General features: G+C 58.6%; 1 protein-coding gene across 1 annotated transcript in view; it reads right to left on the minus strand.

Annotated features, from left to right (window-relative positions):
* Window positions 1-8038, minus strand: part of KCNJ12 (potassium inwardly rectifying channel subfamily J member 12) — a 36310-nt gene extending 28272 nt beyond the window's left edge. Inside the window, exon 1 of the mRNA XM_056336696.1 lies at window positions 7125-8038. The gene's annotated coding sequence lies outside the window, so the exon portion shown is untranslated. The remainder of the gene's footprint in view (window positions 1-7124) is intronic.
* Window positions 8039-8933: the final 895 nt, after the last annotated feature.

Raw genomic sequence — 8933 nt, forward strand, 5'->3', positions numbered from 1 at the left:
AAAAGGAAAGGAAAGGAAAGGAAAGGAAAGGAAAGGAAAGGAAAGGAAAGGAAAGGAAAGGAAAGGAAAGGAAAGGAAAGGGAAAGGAAAGGAAAGGAAAGGAAAGGAAAGGAAAGGAAAGGAAAGGAAAGGAAAGGAAAGGAAAGGAAAGGAAAGGGAAAGGGATCAGATTCTCTTATCTTCGAGCTGCTAAGGCACTGACTGCTGTGTCACTTGCGAGGGTACGGGTGTGCGCTGATAGCAGCTGGGTGCTGGGGTGAGCGACGGACAAAGCCCCCAGGCCCAGCTGGCTGGAGCTGGATCGCGGGGAACAGGCTGCTTTCCTCCCCCAGAGATGAAGCAGAGCAAAGCCCTCTCCCTCCAAGAAACCTCTCAGGTCCCACTCACTTTCCTTAACCCCTGCAGCATCCCGGAGCAGCCCCCTGGGCACCGCTCCCACCGCAGCTCCACACCAGCCCCTCGCTTTACACCACCGTGAGAGCAGAGCTCTGTGTAATTACACTTGCTGGCTCTCCTCTGTAACTGTAATTCCTTTGCTTCGCTGAATTGCTTCCCCTTCAGCACCACACATAATCCATTGCACTGTAATTATACAGGAATTTTAATATCTGATGTATTTATAAGATGCACTTAATTCATCAGCCCCTTTAAGTACATTGTCATTACAGCCTTCAGCGCGGTAGGAAGGATGACTCGCTGTCAGATGGAGATTAGCTGGCCCCCCCTGTGTAACGAGTTGGAGGGCGTTCTCAGCCCAGCCGAGAACCACACTGCCAGATCCGGCTCTGGGGTAGCCAAGGCTGGGGAGTGGGATCCCACTGTGCCGTTTGTCCCGGCTCCTCGGTGGGATTGGCAGTGCCAGGGCTCCCCTGGGCTGCTGCAGAGATGAAGGACAGCACGATCCAGAGTAACGCTCGACCCCCCTTTTCCCAAACATCTGAATCACACAGCAGAGCAGGATTTGGCATTTTGGAAAAGAAGAGCTTGATCCGGCGCTGGCTGCTCAGCCCTGGGGAGGTTTATCCCTGCAGCCCGATCTCTGGGGGTTCCCCAAAGGGCTCCCCAGGGTGGGGGATCCACATCAGGATCCCTCCAAACCCACGAAGAAAGTAGCCGCTACTGAAGGCTTATTTTTCCTGGCATTTGTTTCAGTGGCTCCTTTCCAGCCGTGTCCTAAAAGGGAACCAAAGGCCTTTGAGCCTCTCACAGCGAGCACAATGCAATGATTTTCCCAGCCCGGGCAGGAGGGATGAGCTCACTGGCGTCCTTGGTTCCCCCCGGCTTCAGGGTGCAGGGTCCCTGTGCCGAGCACCGTGGGCGCTGGGGCTGGCCGGGGTGCCGGGAGGGCAGCGTGCTCAGCGGCGTGTCCAGGCATGGCTGGGCTCTGTCCCACCGAGTCCCAGGAGAAATGCCAGCTGGGCCTGGGAACAAGGGGCAAAGGCAGAGACGGAGGGTGGGGGTCTCAGGGACTCAGTCCCTGGGGGGAGTCCTGGCTTTCACTGGTGGGTGATGTGACATTTTTGCACCAGGATCTTACTGGGTTTTCCCACAGTGCTGCAGTGATGCCTGCATCGTCCCTGCAGGTGGGTGGTACCCATGGGTGGTGGCATCTGCCCCCACTGAGGTCACCTCAGCACCGGCCATGAGGTGCTCAGCACCTCAACCCAGTGCTGGTGGCACCAGGTGACCCTGCACCCTCGGGGTGGGACAGAGACCCACCAGGTCCCCACAGCGTTGGGTGACCATTGGGACAGAGCCCTCTGCAAGCCATGCCGGAGGGGAGCTGTGCTGGGGCGGAGCTGTAATGACATTTTGGTTGGAGAGGGACCCTCCGTAAGAACCACTCCAAGCCTCAGTGCTGCTACCAGCACCCTGAACCCCCCCCTAGCCCTTGCGCTGCCGGTGGCTGCTGGCACTGGGGGAGCTCCCAGGTGCACCCCAGCATTTGGCAGCCGTCAGGCACGGTGATGCGCTGGCCCCCCCGCCAGACCACGTCCTTGGCGCGATCTGGCCGTCTCTTGCCCAGGGTCCCTGCTCCAGCACACTGCACCTCCCTGGGAACTCGAGCTGGGGGCAGGAAGGGTGCTATGGCTGGCCTGCTGTCCCCCCCGCCCCCGTGTCACCGGGTCATGGTACGTGCAGAGCTGCACCTCCTTGCAAAGATGCTGCACTGGGTGCCAGCGGGCCCCTGCGCCCCAAGCAGGGACACCGGCTCAAGGGGCCAGAGCTTGGGCTGGACCAGGGCATCTCCAGCCCAGGCGTATGTGAGGGACTGGAATTGTCCCATCTCCTTCTCCCTGTCCAGAGGGACACTGGTACCTGCTCCCCACAGGAGGTCACCACCTCCTGCCTCAGTTTCCCCATCTGCACAGTGGGGCTATGCTCTCCGAGGAGGGTAGAGGTGGGAGCATGGTTGGAAGAAGATGCCAGCAGGGTCTCTAACCTGAGCCTTTGCTTAGGGCCAGGACAGGGCTCCCTCTGCTCTCCCCCTCCCCAGCCCCTCCTTCCACAGGGTGCTGCCACCCAGGGGGGATTTCAGCTCCCAAGGTCACTAGACAGACAGGGCTGGGGACAGGCACCCCAACCCTTGTGCCGTGCCAACCATCCCCTTCAGGTCCTGGCTACCCCCTGGGGCTCCCTGCACCCCAAGTGTCCCCCTCCCTCCCCCCTCTCCCAAAAAGCAAATATCCAGGGAGATGGGCTCCGCGCTGCAGCTCTGCCGGTGGCACTGGCAGCTGAGCAGAGCAGACTGCAGCACGGCCGTTACGTAAGCCCGAGCTGGGCTCCAGGGATGTAGGACACCAGGGTTATCCCCCAGCCCCCCCGGGGGCTGCCACCCCAACCCCACCTCAGCCCTGGGGCTCACGGAGCAGGCGGGGGACCCCCACCAACTCAGCCCACACTGCAAAGGGTGCAAGGGGGCTTGGGGTGGCCCTGGGGGTTGCTGTGGCCCTACCATGGGGCACATGGTGGTGGCAGGGGGGCAGCAGGGGGGGACATACGTGTGTAGGAGGGTTGTGTTGCTGTGGGGCAGGGAGTGGGGCGGGTGATGGGGTGGGACGGGGCTGGGAGGCAGTGGGTGCTGCACATCCCACTGAGTCCTTCTGGAGCTCCCAGCCACAACTTTACCAGGGCTCACCCATGCAGGTGAGAGCTCAGAAACGAAGCAGGGTGGTCAGGTTGTGACTCCTGGGTTGTGCCTCCTGTGGGGTGACTCTCAGAGCAGGATGAATGCAGCCGGGACAAAGGATCCTGGACTCTCTCCCAGCCTGCTATGTCTAGATCCCCATCCCCGCATCTCTAGAGGGTCAGCATGCCTGGGGACAGCCTTCCTGGGGTCAGCATGTCCTGGAGACAGCCTTCCTGGGTCAGCATCCTTGGTATTAGCATCCCTGGGGACAGCATCCTTGGTATTAGCATCCCTGGGGACAGCTTTCTTGGGGTCAGCATCCCTGGGAACTGCATCCTTGGCTTTAGCATCCCTGGTGCCTCCAGCACAGGCTGGGGAGCCAGGATCAGGACTTCCCAGAGCTAAAGGGGAGATCCTTCTCCAGAGGGACAGCCCCAGCATTGCCAGCCCCGCAGCCCTGCGGGGAAGGGGAGATGAGAGATGGTGCAGCCGGCATCACCCATCCGCGAGGGACCTGTGCCCTGTGCTGGCAGCAGGAGCAGGCAGGCAGAGCTGGCAGCACCGCGGCTTCCCCAGGACCAAGCCCTACCCTGGCTGAGGGACTGGCAGGGGCCTGGCAGCATCCCCTGCCACGGTGCGGGATGGGGACAGGGATGGGGAGCCCATGGTCCCCCAACCACGTGGCTTCTCTCTGGCTTTCTGCCAGGCATAGTCCGGATCTGGCTATTTCTCTTTGGGGGTGGGGTGGGGAAAAAAAGCCCAGGCTAAGGCTCCTGGCAATAGGAGACAACAGAACAGGGAATTAATGTTAATTAATTCATAATGACGCTGAGATAGTGATACCAGATGCTTCGAAAGTCCAACGGGGGAATCTGAAAGAGCTTTGAAAAAAACCATCGCCCACCGGCAGTCCTGCCTCACTGCAAGCTGGGAACCAGGGAGTGATCTGGGAACCGGGATCGAGCTGGGATCAAACAATCGAGGTGGGACTGAAAGACTGAGCTAGAACAAGGGAACAAGCCAGGAACAAGGCAGGAACAAGCCAGGAACAGTGAAAGAGGGGCATGTCCCAGTAAGGTGACAGGCCTGCAGTCACCCAGAGCTGTGGGGACCAGCACCAAGACCCCCCCCCCCCGCGACTTGCCACCCCAGTCCTCCCTTTCTCCACCCCACTCCAACTCAGAAGCTGGAGTGGGGCCGGGGGCAGCAAGGCACCTGCCGTGCTCCAGTCCTGGGGGCACAGGGGCTCTCTGAGCCCCTTAATGCTCCATTTTCCTCTCCTTCCCTCCATTTCGGGAATACTGGGAGCAGGGCAGCTGGACAGCTGGGCACCGGGACCCATGGGGGTCTGCAGCTGGGATGAAGGGACAGGCTCACGATCTGGGACAGGGACACAGGTCCTTTGCCAGCCAGTGTGCCCATGCTCGGAGGACAATTCCCAGTTCCAGCAGCGAGCCAGCAGCACAAGGAACGGGTGCAAGCTGGGCTGGTTTCTCCCTTCTGATCCCTTGCCCTGTGCTGTCAAACCCAAGCCAGGCTGGACCTTAGCCAAGGGGCACAGAAGAGCCTAGAAAGGGACTTGAGCACAGGTGCCACCTCCCCAGGGCTGGGGACCCCGGAGCCAGTGCTGGGTAAGGTACAACCATGAACTCTGCAGAAACCACGGACGAAGCCCTGGGCTCAGAGCCGTTCCCCACCCCGGCCTTCCCGGCCAGCACAGGGGATTGCACTCCCCGCTGCGGTGACACGGCAGCACCCGCACCCACAGGGGACCCTGAAAACAGGGGCTAAGGGAGGTGGCTGAGGCCACACAGGGCCTGGCAGTGGCGGAGCAGGATGGCACGGCACAGCGGGGCACGGTGCTGCCATTGCTGCTTACATAATGTGCCCGCTCCGTGCCACGCACCCGAGCGGCAACTGGGGAGAGGGATGGATCTGTCCCTCCAGCATCCCCTCCAGTGACGGCACTCCCTCTCTTTCTAGTGACAGCATCCTCAGAGCTGCCAGCCATCCTCTTTCCTACCTGCACTGTGGCTGGGTGAGGCTCCCGTGCCCCTCAAGCACATTTACACCCTAAAACCTGGCACCGACGGGGGAGAAAATGCCGGGCCGGCACTGGCCGTGCAGCTCCCCTGGCAGCTCCTCCAAAGTTCGCCCGCAGCGGGGAGAGGTTCGCCCTGTGCTGCCACCCCTGCAGCCCTGGCTGGCAGGTGGGGAGAGGGGGAGAACCTCCCGGCAGGCTGCGGCCATGGCCGGAGCATCGGCATCGCGCAGCACCACGGCACCGTGCCGTGCCACCAGGGAACACCGCTGGCTGCTCCCAGGGCACTCACCATGACCCCTGGGCCGTTTCAGGGCTCAGAAAAAATCCACCTGGACTTCCCAGGTGAAGGAGCTCTTTCGGGTAAAGAGCAGCAGAGGCAATACAGGATTTTGAAGCGTGTCATAGATCAGAGGCGAGAAATGAAGTGGCCCTTAAGGTGCCTTCCCCAGCAAAGCTGACGCTTTATTAAGCCTATCCGGCACGGATGGGAACGCTTGCTGTTATTCCAGGCCTGAAAGGAGCAGGCAAGGAATTTATTTTTTATTTCTTTTTTTAGTCTTGTTTTCATTATTTTCTGGTGGTTCGTTGCTTTGTGTTCATACAAAGGGAATTTCACCTGCTGTTCAGAACAAAAGGCCCCGGAAAGTTTTTGCGGAGAAGGGGACGAGGGGAAGGAGCTTTACAGAAGCAAAATGAGTTGTCGCAGGGTTTGGGGTTTTTTTGCAGCAAGCTGTGAAACATCCCCAGCTCTTTGGTGCCTGCAGGAGACCCAGCACCGGCACACGAGTCCCCTGTCCCCGGTGGTGTCACCCCCGGGCTGGGGGCAGGGAGGTCTCCCAGCCTTTATGAGACTGGGGTCCATTTGGGGTGCAGAGAGGGCCATGGGAAGGCAGCGGGACTGCTTCCCACCCTTTTCGCACGCAAGGGAAGTCATCACCACGCTTTCTAAGAACAGGAAAGAAAAAACCCAGCCCTCATTTACCGACACCACTGCAAAACAGGTGGTTCAAAATCACAAGTGCAGGGGGCAGAAAACCCCCTTGTTCGGCGATTTTGTGCTCATGGTCCCTGCAAAACTGTCCAGGAACGAATGCTGCTAAATACACACCATTTTCCCTCTAACACTCTTTGCTCTATAATTAAAGAGAGACTTCTAAAAATACAAATAGCCTTGAGCACCCAGAGAAGGCGTGCAGGTGCTGCTAACTGGAGGCACTTTAGTACAGCTCATTTTCTGGACAATTTTACTAGCCTGGCTCGTGCTCAGTGCTGATACTATTACAGTGATGCAATTATGCTGCTGCTGCTGCTGTCGTTGTCGGCTTGCTTTGCTTTTTTCCCTGCGCTTTGCAGTTTGCCTTCGAAGCACCCCCCACACACACACAGAGCTTTGGGGCTCACCCCCGGCGTGCCCCTGGCACAGGCAGGCAGGGCCAGGCAGGCGGCAATAAGAGGGTCACACGAGTGTGCATCGCACACACGCGTGCATCCGCATGTGTGCTCATGCACGGGGGCATAACCCCGCACGGGCATTTCCAAAACCAGCCGGTGTGCAAAAGTTTTGGTTGAGAAAGCGAGCTGGCCGGGGGAAGCGAGCAGAGGGGAGGGGGAGCCCAGCGAAGCACCAGTGCTCCCCAAAAGGCAGCAGCAAGCCCTTGCCGCTGGTGGGGGAGGGAGGGGGCCCATGGCATGGGGATGGCGGCCAGCTTTGCAAACCCCCCCCCCCAACCTGGCATTTCAGGGGGGCGAGGGGGGGGAACTTCACCTGCGAGGCTGCTGCTGCTGCAAAACTTCATCTTATTTCTCCATTAGGACTGCAATAGGTGGAAGTGATTGACTCACTATGAGACTGCTGTTTTCGCCTCTGACTTGGGATTAAGACAGAGCTGGAGGAGCGGAGGAGCCGTCGCCCCGGCTCTCTGGCAGGCAGGCGCCCGAGCCGTCACTTACCTCTCACTGCATCCAGCCCCCCCCCCGGCCGTGGGGCTGCGGGTCCTGGAGAGTTAGCTGGTGGGGGACCCCACATCCACTTGGGTTTCTCCCAGGACCGACGTTTGGCTGCTGCTTCTTAGGCACAGACCCAATCCCTCCATTCCAACCACAGGAAAAAAAATATCTTCTTCCAAAAGAAAAAAAAAAATTTAAAAAAAAAGAAAAAGAGGGAGATTAAAAATAAAAAACACCACGTTTTTTTCTTGGTTTGGTTTCCCCCTGACACCCCCTGGAGAAAGAAAAAAAAAAGATAAATCCCAGCGACCAAGAGATCCAGACTCAGGTGAATTTAGCTTCAAACTCCCTCTGCGCTTTCAGAGCCTTCACCCTCAAATGGGCTCTGGAAGATGCTGGGGGACCCATCGTCGCCAAAGTGTCATCAAATATCCTTCGGGCTCAACTCCGCTCCTGCCCAGGGAGGGTGGACTTCTTCCCTGCTCGCTGTGTGCTGTGGAGTTGGCAGGGACCTGCCTGGTTCAGCCTCAGCGTGGAGGGTGGGTGGGTTGGTTGGTTGATGTGGGTTGGTTTTCTTTTTTTTTTTTTCCTCTCTTTTTTTTTTTTTTTCTCTCCGCTATTGGTTTCCTTGCTATCTGATCCTGAGCGAGCGCTGCAGCTCGCCGCTTCCCTGCTTTTTTCCCCCAGCTTCCAGCCTTTTGACAGGGAATGAAACACAGACACCCAGTGAGACAGGCTCCAGCTTCTACAAAGCTCCACTCCCTCCTACCGCCTTTGTCCGCGAACAGCAACTACTCCAACTCTGCCCGTAGACACAAGTGAACCTCTGCATCAGCACTTTCCTAATGGCTGCTTCGCCCGAGTCCTTCGGCCCTTCTTCTTCCTCTCCTCTACCTTGATGGCTTCCGCTTGCTTTTTCTAGCCCGGCCCTGGCTCCAACAGCCCCAGCCGCGATGAAGCAACAACCCTTTCCCGACGGATCCATCTCAGCTCCCCCACGCCGGCTGCTGCGGCCGGGGGGTTGCAGCCCCGCAGACCATCGCTGGCCTTTCTGGGCGCCTTCCATGAAAAATCGATGGCGGGTACCGTGTCCCCGGAGGCTTTGCTCCTCTTTCGGCTGGGTTAAGGGGCAGGGGGCTGCGTGTGTCGAGAGGAGCCGGGGGCAGAGGGAGGGCTAAGGAACTGAAGCCACTTCTTTTTATTGCAGGCGGGGATTTTTTAATTTTTTTTTTTAGCAAGATTGACTGGAGTCCAAGTTTATTTCTTGGTGCTGAGCATTATTTTAAGCCGTTTGGGAGTCTTTGGGTGTCTCCAGGTCACTCTGTCCTTATAACAGCCAGGCCTTTTTGGAGAGGGTCAAAGCGAAACCCTGCTCAGGCAGCCTTTCCCCCCTGCGAAGGGGAATGGGTGGCAGGGGGATGCTGCAGTGGGCTCACAACCCCAGCTGGCTGCCAGCCAGAGGGAGATGCAAACCAGCCACCATCTGTAATTTTTGCTAGACTTCCTCCACACTCGGTTGCCTGCGAGATCCCAGGGCTGCTGCCTGCTCCTTTTTTGGAGATTCGCGGGCTTTGTTCAAAAAAAGAAATACAGCCGGGAGACCTCCAGCCTCAACAGCCGCACTCGACACTGCTCAGCTTGGCTGTCACACGGCTGGCAGGTCACGTAAAAACCATAAAACCCCCCAGCACACCAAGAGGCTGTCTTCCCACCTGCCTCATCTCTTCCCACCTGCCTCATCTCCCTTTTGCATTGCCTCCCGCTCCTTCCCAGCCTTCTCTTTGCTCCTTGTCTCTGGGTTCGGGACCAGCA

Source organism: Falco biarmicus, chromosome 4, assembly GCF_023638135.1.
Source record: "Falco biarmicus isolate bFalBia1 chromosome 4, bFalBia1.pri, whole genome shotgun sequence".
Lineage (NCBI taxonomy): Eukaryota > Metazoa > Chordata > Aves > Falconiformes > Falconidae > Falco > Falco biarmicus.